Source organism: Pleurodeles waltl, chromosome 8 (genome assembly GCF_031143425.1).
Source record: "Pleurodeles waltl isolate 20211129_DDA chromosome 8, aPleWal1.hap1.20221129, whole genome shotgun sequence".
Lineage (NCBI taxonomy): Eukaryota > Metazoa > Chordata > Amphibia > Caudata > Salamandridae > Pleurodeles > Pleurodeles waltl.
The window spans coordinates 761,717,875-761,734,261 of record NC_090447.1 but is presented as its reverse complement, the minus strand read 5'-3'; positions in this window follow the sequence as shown (position 1 = coordinate 761,734,261).

The window sequence follows — 16,387 nt, the reverse complement described above, 5'->3', positions numbered from 1 at the left end:
CTGTAGTGCTTAATGTGAAATAAGGGTCAGTGCTGAACGTTTTGCTTAGAAGCCCGCAGCTGATGCTATCGATTGTTGGGGGTGTCGAATACCAAGGCCATGTAGTCTTGATTTAATCTTATGCTTCTTTCATTCACCACCATACACTCCCTTCCCCTATCTGACTCTTTCAGGTTCTGTTTCTCTATGATTTTCTTTGTTACTGTTTCTCCATCTTTGTCTACTTTCTTTCCCCTTTTGTGTTTTTTTCTCTCTTACACAAGGTCAAAGACGGATGAGGCAAATAAGTGGCAGTCCCCAGAAATGAGTGCTGGTGGGCCCCATGTGCAATCACAAGCTCAAATTGAGCACTGGACATATGGACAGGTGGTGTATACATTCAGACAAATTAGTGATTACATCACTGTTCAACTAATATTGACAAATCGATTAGGTCTCTTTTAGCTAAACATGCAAAAAGAAAAGATTGGCCTTTTGTTAGAGGAAGAATTTGATGACAGGTGGGCGATTTTATGCGTTTTGCTCCCAGCTTTTCTTGAAATAATAAAACATAATGAAGTAACCTCTTGCAGTCCAATAATATAGAAGTTGGTATTGGGTCCCTCGCTGAAAAATCTGCATTAGCAGATTGAAGCTGTACCTGCAAATAAGTCTTCTAAAAATGATTCAGGAGGCAAAATGTGTTTGTTAGTGGTGGATATTTGTAAGGTTTCATTATGATAACTGTGTGAATAAAGGTTATTGAAGTACTAGTGGCCCTTAAGGCTATTTCTCGTGTTCCCTTATGGAACCTCTGTTATGAGGATTCTAGGGATGTTGGTGAGGGACACAGTTGGGAGCTGACTGCAGCAGCCTGGGTTGACTGTCTACATCTGCTTAAGGAAATAAACACCAGAACCAGTGTTGGTTCCTGCGTGATTATTTCTACTTACTTCAATGTTAAAGGAATACACAGCAAATATTACAAAGTAGATTCTTTTGAGGGTAAGAAACCCAGGCCCAGATTTAAGAGGCCTCATCTCATGTTGCATTTCATCTAACAAAAGAACTACTGGGGATCACCACTAAAACCGCTAATACCTCCTGGAAGCACACATTGGACAATGAAAACAATCATGGAATGCCATGGCCTGAAGAGCAGCCCTTTTGAGCAGTGGCAGACCATGAAAAACTCATGAAAGCCATTGGCTGAAGTGTGCTGACTCCGAAGCTCACTTTTTCTGTACTACTTCTCTTTTGTACTTTTTGAAGTATTGGTATTTTTAAAGGATTACCAAAATTAGGGTTCTGCATAGCAAAAGCTGTCTGTAGAGAAACATAAAAAGTAAAACAAATATTCAGAAAATTTTCTGGAAAAAATAGATTGTGCCCGATACAGCTATATTGGAGGGATTACACGGCTTTCTACCAAAGTTCATCACATCTTTATAATTGCATGCTTTAATGTTTTACATTGGTGGAAACGTGTCAATCTATGGATGCTGGTGTGTGTGTGTGTGTATTTCTGCGAGCGTACGCACATATTTTTTAAACGTCTTTCAGAGAAAACGTTTTTACAGATGGTGAAATACTTTCGGTTGCTTTTACTGAAGCTGTTGACGTGCTGGTAGGAAATGACCTCTGAAAAGCTTCTGAATGCCCGCAACATATGAGTATGTTGGTGTTCACAAACATTTGGCTTTGCAACGTACAATAATCAAAACAAGCAGGTTGTCTCCAAGATTAACCGTCTCCCAGGGTAAAAACCCATTGAACTTGATTCTTTTTTTTTTTTTTTTGCGGTTTTATACAGTGTGAAGTTGGTCAAAAACATCAGGGTGCTCTACTTAAGCCCTAGATGACATTACGTCAGATTTAGTTTCTTTTACGAGGATAGGGTGTTGGGGGGGTGAGGTTAAGTGATTTGCCCAGTCACAGGATGTTGTACATTTGTTGGAACCCAAACCTGGCTCCCCAGATCCATGGCCAGCAGCTCTGGTCCTTATACCACATGTCATCTTTTGAACCAGTAGACTTTCAAGCATCAGATCAGTTTTTTACACCTGTAAATTCCATGTACTTGCTTAAAACATTTATTAATTAATCCTAATATATCTAGCTCACCCTTGAATACATGACAATAAGACACCTTAAACGTTTCCAAGATCCCGAAATTCTAGGAGCTTGAAAATTAACATATGTTAAAGAAAGTGAAAGTCATGAATCGGTCAGTTGCAGAGGTGGTATGAAACCAGTTGCACCTTATAGAAATCACTCCGTAACATCCTAGTGGTATTTTCACTCATTACAATCGAACCGCAAAATAATCAATAGATAACAATTGCTACAAGCAATAGTTTTATTGATAAACAATAACCAATTTAGTTCTATTACAAAGATAATATTGCTGTATTTTCAATCGATTAATGTATTGATAAAGCAATCAGACACTTTTTAGGGAAGCACATTAGTAAGGTTTACTCAAATCTCATTTACACAATTTTTTTAATTATTTATTCACCAAACGAGACACCTGTACTCGGCCTAAAACTTTGGCGAGTCATGCAAACAATTTGGAAACAACCATTTATCCACATTTTACATTTATTGGAATTTGCAATATGGTTCGTAACAGCAGTTAAAGGGTGACATGGGAATTCAGAAGGGTGTGGGAGTAGAGCATGCAAAATTAAATTAGTGTCGATGATTCATGGCAGGGAAATGAATTGTTTGCCTGAGCTGGTGGGACACACAGCACTTTAGTCTCTGAATTAATGCATATACAGCATGTAAGCACCCTTAGTGGAAGGATTGCACTTCTCGGCTGTATGGCAAAAGCCATGAACCGCGCCTCCGGACTCAGGAATTACTATTGCACTAGCTGGTTACACCACCATTATGGGCTTTTCCCCAGAGAAATGTAAGCGTGCCCACATGTAAGGGATACTCTTTGTGATGTATTGCATAAAAAATGAACCTAGTCCTGCGAATCTTTGAACCACATAAAATGTGTGTGAAATTTCACAAAATTCAAGTATTTTGCATTACATAAATTGTTTTTTCCCCATTTTATTGGTGCAGAATCTCACATAATGTTCTCCTGCCTGACGCTGGTTCGCAGAAAATGTCTTGCTGGAATAGGTAGACTGCTTGTGAGGGGCATTTTCTCCTCGAACCAGTTTCCTGTGAATACCTAGGGTGTCTTTTAAATGAGAGGTATTTCCTTGCATTCAAGTTTCAGGCATGATTCCAACATTTAGCAACATAATTGTAGGGGCATACTTATGAGCCCCTTATGCTAACGTGGTGTTATGTTTGCAAAAATGCTGTGCCATATTTACAAAGGGGTGCAATGTATGCATTGCACCACTATGTGTAACCCTTGCGCTACATCATGCCTGGGCCAGGCATAATGTATGCAAGGGGAGTGTTCCGGTGCTAGGAGGCCCAGAAAATGGTGCAGTGGAATATATGAGATTCCATTGATCCATTTTTAGCATCATTTTTAATGCCTGCCTAAGGCACACGTTAAAAGGACGCTACCATTGTTTTCAATGGGCCTCCTTTCACTTTGCAGGATTAGCGTCAACATTTTTGGTGCTAATTCTGCAAAACACCAAACTAGCACCAACATTTTTGACACTAGTTCCCTAATGTGCACCATGGTGCACCATATCATAATCGCAGCGCAGACATGGTGGCGTTAGGGGGGGGCAAGAAAAGTGGCAGATCATGACTTGATGCCCCACTTTTCATAAATATGCCAGGTAATTTCACCAAACTTCTGTGAAAATGGAATGTGTTTTGGCAGAAAACTTAAATTTTTTGTCACCCCTTAGGATATCCAGTACTGACTAGGCAAGTACTTCACAGCTGCAATACATGATGTTTATTTTAACTTAATTGATAAATAATAGAACTGTGAGTAAGTGGTAAACTGCATCTGCCACATGCATTGTGTTAAGACAGTTTCAACATATGAGACTACAAAGCACACCTGTGAAATATGAATAAGGGTAGCTTCTGCACAAGAGCGAAGGAAATTGTTTGTCAGGTCGTTAGGCTTCTTTAGAATTTTATCTTAGTAATATATAAGCTGCCCGCAAGTAAGCACGCACAATGGACGCATTACACGCAAAATCTGTGAAACAGGGGCCTGAGTTTTCCAGTAATGACTGAGCAAATTTTGACTACTGAAATGATTAAATGTTAGAAAGCTGACCAGCAAAATAACTACAAATTGATCTTCATGTACCATAATGCATTAAAGGAGGACTGGTGCAACGTGTGAGTGTGCAAGTTATACCAATGAAATGTGAACCTCCTTAGATTCATCCAGATCTCTAGTTTTCACACACTGGAGGAAGATGTGGCCCAGGGTACGAAGTTATAGCCTCCAGAGATGCTGCTACCCTGCCATATTTTCACAGACAAATACCACATTTCTTAATTGATTGACGATATCAGAATTTCAAGTGTGTTGTGCTATTAATAATCCACTGCAATATCCTTTCCTGGCAGTAGAATGACTGCTACCCCTCCCAGGGGGATTGAAATGATGAAACATTGAAACATTTATTGCCCTTTCGATTAACAATCCAAAGTTCACGTGAATCATCCGCAAGACCAAGCGATAGAAATACAAAAAAATCACAGGCTGTCCAAAATGCCTGAAAAATCTCAATTTAACTAAAGCACTTAACATTAGACACTCCAAAAGAATAATGCAGAATAACAATAGAATCAAGTGAAAAATAGAAATGGCATAAACTTAGTCTGGGCGGATGAATGAAACACAATTAGTTAATATACATTCAAAATTATATTTTAGGTCAGGCATCCCTAACCAACACTCTAATTCAAAAAGCATATGTGGGCTTCATGCAAAAAGAAAAATAATACAAAAATTAATTTGGAAAACATCAGACAATGGCGCTAACCAAAATAAGCTGTTGGATTTTCTAAGGGAGAAAAACCTGCCAGAAAGACAAAGCTCATTGGTTATACCTCTCATAAATTGATCAGCAATCAGTAGAGTTGTCATCTGTAGAGTGCAGGAACATCTGGTCTTCAGGGAACAGCATCAGGACTTTAAGGAGGGGAAAACAGTTCAGGACAGTTGGGCCTAATGTAACTGAACTGTTGGAATCATAGACAAAGAACTAAGCAACACTTGAACTGAACTCAGAAAATGAAGAACTAAGAACTGAAGCTCAATGGAATCTGACTTACATGACCTAAAACTTTACTATATTAAAATCGCAAAACTTACTAACTAAGACTCTATTGGACATGACGATGGGGTGATTTAATTTACAGCCAAAAAATCATCATCTGCTCTTCAAATGCATCGCTTTGTATTTTCTGCATCCATTATTGGTTTACGCTGTCACTCCTCACTCTTCTCCGGACACCAACTTCTGTGATTAATTACTTTTAAACCATGAAAGGAACATCACTTGTGCTTCCTGCCAAAAACTAAAACACAAGCAAGAACAAAATATGCAACATGAAAACATGACATTGAGCACTGAGGCAAATTTTTTTAATTAACAAGTTTTATCTCGAGGAAATATATAACACCAGTAGTGCAAGCAGAACATACATTTCCACTGTGCAAGTCACACAGGATGTTTGAAGAAACATTATTGAGCAAAGTTAGCATTCTTTTAAAAAATTGTGCCTCTGGAAAATTACTAAAACGTGAGGCATTTTCAACTAATGCTGAAACATGAAGAATAAAACATTTCATTTAAAGTTAAACCATTACCTTTTAATTCATGTTAATAATCATCTTGTCAGTATATTTATTTATGATTAAACTAAATATATTTTCATTAGTCATTATTTAATATCATGTTGAAGTTCATTGTGGCTGACACCAGAGTAGGCACATTTCAAAGTACACGTTTTTCAGTTAAGCCTTTAAACACACCTTTTTTCACTATATTTTAGTCTCACATTTTTATTCATAATGCTTGCTCCATAACAATCCCTCCTCTGATGATTAAATGTGTTGTCACAAAAGAATATACTTATTAATACTTGTATTACTACTAATGAGACAATTCAAACTTTTGTTTGTTTAATATATTTGCTATTTCTCAGTTTTCTCCAGGTTTCAGAATTTCACAAATCATGAAAGTATTTGCTTCTCATCTTTTCCATTTTAACTTAATATGAATGTATACAGTTTGTCAAATCCGATTATGCAAATGACACATACAAACACTATTCATAATGGAGTACAAAAAATACAGAAGGGTGTTTTGTAGGTAATGGCACTCACGGTTTTTCACCAAAATCCCAAATGCACATAAGTATATACGATGCTCCTGGAAGGGAAAAACCACTCAACTCCCCCAAAATTCCACAACAAATTGGACAAATTTAGTACAACCCAAGGCACTCGTCTGAAGTAAATTGAAAGTCAATAAAAGTATCCTTTGTGTTCTCCAATTTCAACTCGTTTTTATTTCATGCTTTTCAAGCCTTCTCCTCCAAATGTCTGTGAACACTTTAGCCAATTTTCTGTTAACACTCCAGCCAGCCAACACGTGTTTCGTTAGTAGAAAGCTATGATATGTAATTCCTTTTTGCACTGATGAAGGAATTTGTGTACACACATAACACTCTCTTACATCCATTGTCTCAACATATTGATACAATATGCAATAGAAAACATTAGAGGAAAGATCTCTTTGTGAGTTATCTAAGTATAAATATTTCTCATCTCTATTAAACCTCTCTAATTTAGAAAGTGTAGTAGTCTCTGGAGGAGGTGTATAATTAATTTCATCTTTATTAGAAACACTTTTCTCCAGAACTTGTCAAAAATTGGTTTAGCAGCTTTGTTAAAATCACTTTCAAATGTCTCTTTTTGTATCATAATCTTCTGATCACTAACTATTGCTTCCAGTGTATAATGTCTCTCTTGTTCAATTGATAATGTGATTTCAAAACACAGTTCAAATGCAATTTCAAGTTCCAAAATGTGGAATTGGATTCTCACAATCAAAACAAAAGGATATGAAGTCGTATTTTCGTTCAGCAGCTGCGAGGTATGCCCACTCAGGACCTGACTATATTCGACTTGCAACTCTCTTTCTCTTTCACCTTTGATTTGTACTTGTCTCTCCTTTACTCAGATCTTTTCCTTCTGTTGTTTCAGCTTCCTCATTTATTCTTGACAGTACATCTGGAACCTTTTCAGTTCCATGCAGTGTAAGCCGCCTGTCTCCATTCACAGTTTTTATAGACAGTGATGGCAAAACTGGACTTCCAATTGTTTTTGATTTTCAAGGATTTTGACAAGCACTTCTTTGACTTTGATTTGCTTCACCTGCACCATTAGCCACTTCAGGAGGAGTGGAATCCTCATGACTTTGATTAAACTAAACTCCACTTTCGGCTTCTTTAAGGAATGAGATCTGCTTTATACCTTTTTCCCTATCGGCTGCTTCTGGGAGAGTTCTCCTTAGACTTGACTCTCCTTCTACACTTGCTCCTATTTCTGCTGATAGAGGAATATTAGGATTGACCTCTATTTAATCTCTCAGAGGTGTCCCTGGATCTTCCCCAGTTTGAACTGTCTTTACTTTTGCAGTCTCTTGTTCTGTCTTCGTCACTTATTCTTCTTGAGACTGCACAACTTCTGCTGGTGCTCTCAGCAACACTGGATCTTCTTCAAAAGGATATGTCCCTTTGTGAGTATGACTCGCATGGACCCAGTTCGGAACTCCAGCACACTTCACAGCAGTTGTTGTCACCACAATAATCTGGTAAGATCCTTTCCACCCAGGCTCCAAGCAAGTCTTCTGTTTCTTGATACCGCACTATCTCCAGCCTGGAGACTGTGACACTGATCTTGGGATGGTGGCATGGCTGTTGCTTCCACCTGGTGAGAAAAAGAGCAAACCACATCAGCTAGACCCTTGCAGTAATCTAGCACCAAGTCATCTGTTATGTTTACAAGTTCATTTACAGGAACAACTGGCAATCTTATTGTTCTGCTCATTAAGATCGCATATGGAAAAAGTCCAGTCTTCCTATCAGGTGTACTTCTGATGCTCATTAGAACCAAAGGTAAAATATCAGGCCATTTCAGATTTGTAGATGCACACATTATTGCCAATCGAGCTTTCAAAGTTCCATTCATTTAGATCTACCAATCCAGAAGCTTCAGGACAGTACCGACAACGCAGCTTCAGCTCAATGTTTAAGCCTAAATATAGTAATTTAAATCACCTCTTTATTGAAGTGACTTCCTCTGTCTAATTCTGAAGAGGCTGGGAACCCAAAACATTGGATCAATTCTCTAAGTGACAGATCTGCTACTGTGAGGCTATCATTTCTAAGTGTGGGGTAAGCTTCAATCCAATGACTAAATATACAGACAATCACCAACACGTATCTGAAACCACCACACACAGGCATCACAATGAAATCCATTTGCATTCTGTTAAATGGACCACCTGCTCTTCCAATGTGACTCAAATTGACAACAGTTATTTTTCCAACGTTCATTTGTTGACATGTGATGCATCTGTGACAAATTGCTTCAGCAACCTGCCTAAACTTTGGATTGAACCAGGATTGCTTAAATGTTTGAATCATTGCATCTCTGCCAATGCGTGTTTGACCATGATAGTACCTTGCCATTTGGGTCAGTAAACACCTTGGCAAAACCACCTGCCCTTCATTTGAAACCCATGTTTCATCTATTTCTCTTTGAACACAACACAATTTTATCCAGATTTTCTTTTTGTCTTCTGGAACCTCATCTTGGAGTCTTTTTATCTTCTCCCAAGCATCAATTACTGTCAACATGCAACTTTGACTTGTCTCATCAGTATTCATTGCACCAACATTTTTCCATTCTTCATTAAATGTCACACAATTCAATGCAGTGGAAAGAGCAACCTGATCCACATAGGAATTTCCCAGGGAGATGAAATTGCTCAATTTCTGATGTGCACCACAATTGACTACCGTAATTTTTTCAGGCAACTGTATGGCTTGTAACAAATCATGAATTCTATCACCATTTCTAACTGGTGAGTCAGAAGAGGTCATGAAACCTCTCTGGGACCATAACTGCCCAAGGTTGTGCTACTCCAAATCCATACTGGCTCTCTGTAAAAACTGTGATTATAAGCGGTGCAGCAATATAGCATGATCTAGTGAGAGCCACCAATTTAGCCACTTGTGCAGAAAATACTTCTTGAAGCCATGAAGCTTTGAGTATGCCAGAGATAGTGCACACAGCATAACTAGATCTCAAAGTTCCCGCATTGCCTTTTAAACAGGAACCATGAAAAAAACATTTTTGATCTTTTTTTTTTAACAGAGTATCCTGAATATCAGATCTGGGTTTGTTGCACAGTTCACTAACCTCTAGGCAGTGTTCAACTTAATTAAAGTTCTCATTTTCAACATTGTCTATTGGGTGCAAGGTTGTTGAAATAATCACAGTGCAAAGCTTAAGGGTGATGTTCAGTGAACCTAAAATTAACAGTTCATATCTTGTCACTCTACATTTGTTGAGTACTGAGTCTTGGTCCTGGTAAACAAGACCTCAACTGAGTGATGGACGAAAACAGTTAAAGAATGTCCCATCACAATGCTCCCACACTGAGCGAGACTGGTTCCAGCTGCAGCCACATTTTTTAAGTAGCCGGGCAAAGCTGCAGCGACAGGATCCAATGTAGCTGAAAAATATGCTACAGGGCAGTTAACCCCACCATTTATCTGTTTCAAAACAGAAAGTACACAACAATCACGTTCATGACAAAACAGTAAAAATGGTTTTGTGTAATCAGGTATACCCAAAGCTGGTGCTCTACACAGACTTTCTCTCAGCTCAGTAAAAACTTTCATACAAGCTTTGTCAAAGGGAATAGGGTCAGCAACATCTTTGTGGGTCAACCTCTGTAATGGCTTGGAAATAACAGAAAAATTGGGAATCCAGTGCCTGCAGTAACTCACCATTCCCAAAAATAACCTGACATCTCTTTGAGTAACTGGAGAGTTCATTTGCAAAATAGTTATAACCCTTTCTCTGGACACCCTTCTTGCGCCTTTCTCTATCTGATGTCCCAAGTATTTCACTTCTTTTTAAAAGGACTCTAATTTCTCTGGGGACACTTGATGTCCATTTTCACCCAAATTAGTCAATAAGGCAAAAGTATCCTTTCTGTATGCTTCCTGTGTCTTTGAAGCAATAAGTAAGTCATCAATCTACTGAACCAATGTTGATTGGAAAGGCATTTCCAATGATTTCAAGATATTTTTTAACACCTGATTAAATATGGACAAGGATTCTGAAAAGCCTTGTGGGAACCCACACCAGCAATAAACAAAATTGCAGTATTTAAAACAAAAAATAAACTGGATATCCTCATGTAGAGGCACTGAGAAAAATGCTTGTGACAAGTCCACTACTGTTAACCATTCTGTGTCACATGAAATTTGGAACAAAATCACTGCTGGATTGGGTACCACTGGAGAACATGACCACAATATTATACATTTTTTGCAAATACTGAACAATGCAAAATTTCACACTTGGTTTTTGCAAACCCATAATAGGTAAATTACATGGGCTGATCAGCACTTCTTTCAAGACTTCCTGCTTAACAAAATCTGCAAATGTAGGAGAAAAACTGCATTAGGTTTCACTGTCACTTTGACTGATTCAACTCTTTTGATTAGACCAATGTCTTTCTAAGAAAGACCCCAAACTGTTGAAATAACAGTATCCCATACCTCAACTGGCAGGTCCAATACTGTAAATGTGTGATAAAGAGTAATTAATGAAAACTCTTCAGTAATCAGATTACAATTCCCAATTGGTAAACAAGATTCTTCATAATCACTATTTGTGTGATATCAATTCCATTATTTGTGCAAGTAACCAAACATCTTGTTGTGCACAGCAAATCTCTTCCAAAAAGGCATACTGGACTTGTGTCACAGACTACGAATCTGTGCATGCCTTCAAAATTACCAATTTTAACAGGAATCGGCACAGTAATCAGATTTGTCAAATGCTGGTCTGCTACTCCTACAACCAGTACTGTTTTCCTAGAAAGTGGTACATTAGGAACTTCTGTAGTTTTGAGATTAGAGCATGTAGCTCCTGTGTCAACCAGTAAAGAAACATAATGACCCATTACTGTTCCATTTACATAATTTCCACTCTGATCCCCCTCTAATTAAGCTTCTAGCACACATTCTTCTTCATCCAATCCTTTACTCACAATTTCAACATTTAATTTGTCCTCACTATGTAAAGGAACCTGCTGTATGCATGGTTGACTGTTTTGACTTACCTTTTGACCCATATTCTGCTGAGGAACTACTATCTGTTGCTGTGACATTGGAGCTTGAGGTATTTGCTTTTGCTGTTGCATTTGTGTTGTGGTACCTGAGAACGTGGCAACTGTACCTGCTGTTGGGGAATTTGCATTTGCTGCAGAATTAGCATTTGATTATTCATATTCTGGACATTTAAATTAGGATTCTGAATTCTCGGTCCTCTCAAATTTAGAAATTGATTATGTTCATTGGTCTGCACAACACTTTCCTGTACCACTATTGGACACTCCTGTTTCCAATAACCTCAACCCCTGCCTGCGTGACAAGGTAACATCATCTTCATTGTCTGCATATCACCTGAAATAACATTAGTATTCAGATCAACACCTACATGATTTCCATTTCCATTTCCAAAACCACCACGTCCTCTGCCTGTTGCCATTCCCTGACTCTGAATCATTTGCATGTTTCCCTGTTGTTATGGAATTCCCTGCATTTCTGATTGTTCTGCTCTAATCCGCACCACCATTGCCTTTTCTCTCAATCTTTTCTGCTTCATTTCAATCTTGTTACTGCAGTATTTAACAAACTGTAATACTTCATCAACTGGTTGTGCTTGCGAGCAAATCAAACGACTATTAAGCATGTTACTAACTTCAATTCTCAACCTTTCAACAAATCTCAACACAAAAAGAATCATGTGTTTGGGCACAATTATTTCTGTACCACTCTAATGTGGCAACAGCCTTTCATAATATGCATGTATTGACTCTTTTGCTTTTTGAGCTGTCCTATCAGCTCTCTGCCAATCAATGTTTTTAGGGGAAATTCTAATTTTCAGAAATACAATCACTTTGTATTAGCTTTTCAGTACTTCAGGAGATGGTGCACCTGTAACTAGATCTCGTGGAGGTTCTCTTGTCGGCCAATCAACACTCCTTTCACATTCAATCCATAAATCACCTGGGACAACTATTTCTAACAAGGTATATAAATCCTCCCTAAGGCATTTTGTGAGTTTTACAAACCTATCTGTCTTCTGGTACCATTTCACTGGCTTCTTCAGGTAATCTTTGTGAATGACAAAATATCACTCCTGCTCCAAGGGACATGAACATAATTCCCTCCAGGAATTTCTCTTATTGGTAATATCTCTACTGTTTTGTCAGTCTGCTGTGTATCAATAGAGTTCAAATTTGCAGACTCTTTTTTCTTTTGATCTTTTTTCTTTACCCATCTGCCTTCCAATTTATCCAATGCTCCCCATGTTTGAATACTTTGGATTAATTCTCTAATGTGAATTTTCATTCTAGGTGATCTCATATTCTCTATATCTTTGTGAGTCGAATCTCTAACTTCTTTTTAATGGCTTTGATTTTTCAATATCCACTTCATATTTTTCTGCAAGTTCTGCTCCTTTCTGATGTTTCAATCCTGCTCTGTTTGTGACATATTTACGCATGAAGCACATCTTATCTTCATTACACAAGTCAATTCTATTTCATTCAAGTGTTCCTTCAATCATTTCATTCAATTCTAATTTTAATCTTGGTAGGTTCAGTGTTCTTTCCCCTTCAGCAACCGTTTTCATTACTGATGTTCCACTCACTTTCTCCAACCAATCTGTTAACTGCGGAGCTGTCAAGCCTTATAAAGAAACGTTATTATTCACATTGGGCACACCTTGTGAAGCATTACATGGCAGACATATTACTCTTTCAGGTGTCATCAGAATTGAATTTGGATCTGAATTTGACTTCTCCAAATTTTGAGAAATCCTGGAATAAGTTAAATCTATAAGCTGACTTGTTTTCTCAAAAGTCTGTTTCATGGGAACAAGTGGACCAATTGTAAGAGGAACTGTTAATGCTTTTGGGCTTGATGTAACATTCTGATTTCTTGAGTAAATTACTCCAGAATTCTGACCTGTAAGTACTTAGGAACTCATTTGTGTTACCGTTACTGGACTATACCTTGGCATTATCTGAGTTTGACTAACAACTTGCAAAGGAGTCATTGAATTAGTACACTCCACCTGAGCCATCATTGGTTTCTGTAAAATTTGAGGTGCCACCGGTACTGTAATACTCGGTGCAGAACTCACAATAGGAACTGTAGAATGAACCACAGGTAGCCCAGCCTGAACCATATGATGTTATCTAACTGTAATAGTAAGAACAATTGTTGTGACCTGTACATGACTCTGTGTTACCACAACTGGAGGTGGTGCATTTGGACTAATACTAATACCTGGACTTGCCTCTTGTGCTGCATATAGTAGGGGATGATTTCTCAATAATTGTGTTATAAATACATCATCATCTGAGTCACTATGATAAGTCAGCGATTTCTTAGTTTCATCTGGCTTCAACTCAATTTCTTTTAGATCCTTATTTTTTTCTTTGTCTTTGGCCTAACTCTGTCCTCTTTCTTGTCTCTTGTGTGATTTCAGGATACATTCCAATACTCCATAAAGTTTCTGTTCTCCACAATTTTTGCTCATTGCCCCATCTTGCTTCTAGCAATGTTTTCTCAGCTTTTCTAATTTGTCTCTCCAATTTTTTGTTGTCTGCCCACTAACTCTCAAATAGATAAGACTTCAAATTGTGATGGTCTCAGAGGGGGCTTTAATTTGCGAAGTACTCATCTCAAATTGTCTAAGATACTCATATTAAAATTTGCATGAGCAGGAAATACTAAGCTCCCTTCCTTCTCTGAAAATTTGCACCATTGTTTTAACCAAATACATGCTGCAGGACCCTTCTCTTCAGTTATGATCTATGCATGTGTAATTTCTGGCTAGGCAATTTCTCCTAGTCTGACTGGAATGAAAACATCTACTCTTAACGCACTCTTTAATGCCTTGAAAATTTTCATTTTCACCTTTAATTGACTTAAAACTACAAATTGAATTCAAAACAGGAAGTAAATCAATCCCAAAATCCTTTTCACTTGCTACTCTTGGCCAATTGTGAAAAGCTATTGTCAACCAATACAGCTGCAGCTGCTTTTCACCTATTGACCAATCCCAGTGTGGACTCAATGACGTCACACTCACACACACACAGAGCATCTGAAAGATATTCGATGCTCGTTTTCAAACCTCGATTCCCACAGAAATTAAATGCACTGAAGAAAAATCAACAAACAACCTGTCTGCTTATTACAGGTAGGGGCACAATCTCTTAGGAAGCCTTGCAGAACTTTTGACTGCGGCTTTTAGCTCTGACAGCTACTCTTTCGACTTTAGTTTTCTCTCATGCGCAAGTAAAATTCGACCAGCAAATTTCATCCCTGACTAATACCAGATCCTCCTTGTGAATTCAGGAATCACCACTATCTGTCAAACTAACACTCCTTTAACACACTCTAAGAAATACTATTTGTCAACCATGCTTGATTGACCTAACACAGCAAACAAGTTACAATAAGAACCAAGTGTCTTATACACGTGTACAATACTCTATAGTCTTAGACCACCCAGTGTCCATACATCAACAACCCTGCTGGCAATTTTTTAGCACAAAGCATCACAATTCAATTGAAGTACGACAACTTCCCTCTCCCACCCTTTGGAGTAGGCACACTCCCTAATCAACTACATTAGAGTACGCAGACTCCTAATTGCTCTCACACATCACAATTCACCTGTAATTTGCCAAAGCATTGCAAGCACAAACCCTACTCAGAATTCAAACAATCATTGGGAACATACCATATATCACCAAAACAAGCATTGGCAAAACAAAATTTTAAAAAACCTAAACATCAACAAGCATTGGCTAAACCAAATCACTCAATTTTCTCCTATTGAGATAGCCATAAAAACTACGATGTCTCCCTCCTTTTGAGATGAAACCATCCTCTGTTACCATGTTCTGTGGGCATGTCAGACCTTATATTTATTTATATTATTGTGATAAGGTGACACATATGGGCTAAAACATCAATTACCCTCAGACGTCAACTCTGACATTTTGACTCAGTCAGGAGTGTGAAAGCATCCAAATCAGACACTGTGATTCAATAAACATCAAATATAACATCAAATAATCAACATAATCAATTGGACTTAGTAATTTAGACACACCATGACCTACGTGGCCATGAATCACCGCAACAGTTTCGTAAAGTTTAAACATGTATTGTCCTTTAGATTAACAATGCTAAGATCACATGAATCATGCACAAGACCAAATGATAGAAATACAGAAACATCAAAGGCTGTCCAAAATGCCTGAAAAATCTCAATCTAACTAAAGGGTTTAACATTACACATCCCAAGAGAATAATACAGAATAACAACAGAACCAAGTGAAAAATAGAAATGTCATACATTTAGGCCCTCATTATAACATTGGTGGTATTGACTACATACCGTCGTGGCGATGGCCGTCAAAAGACTGTCACCGTAGTTACCTGCCATCCGCCATATTATGACCATAGCCGGAATACGGCCAGAAGGATGGCGGAATTCAGGCTGCAGCCATGGCGGCGGACGGCGGACGGCGGACGGCGGACGGCGGACGGCTGTAAGGTGGCGCTGCTGCCAGCAGCAGCGCCACGCCAGTAGAGTGCCACAGACCATATCATGACCCATGATACGGCCTGGCGGTGTTCTGCTGGCAGACGCTGCTGCTGGCAGCAGTGCCCTGTCCCGTCTCCTGCCGGAGGACCCACTGCAATCAGGTAAGTCGGGTGCTCCGACAGGGGAGAGAGTTGGAGGGTGTTGTGTGTGGGGGTAGGGGTGTATGTTTGTGTGTGCGTGCATGCAGGTGTGTGGTGTGTGGCATGCGTGTGTGCATGCCTGGTTGTGAGTGTGCATGTATGTTGTGTTGTCTGAATGCGTGGATGCGTGTATGTATGTCAGTGTTTGTGGATGTGTGTGTGAATGGATGTATGTATGCGTGGGTGAATGTGGGTATGAGTGCGTGTATGCATGTGTATGATGGTGCGTGAATGTGCGTGTATGTTGTGGGGGCATCTGAAGTGAGAGGAGGGGTGGGGGAGAACTCAGGGGAAGGGGAAGGGGGTGGGGAAGACCACTTTCAGTGACAGGGAAGAGATTCCCTGTCACTGAATGTGCCTT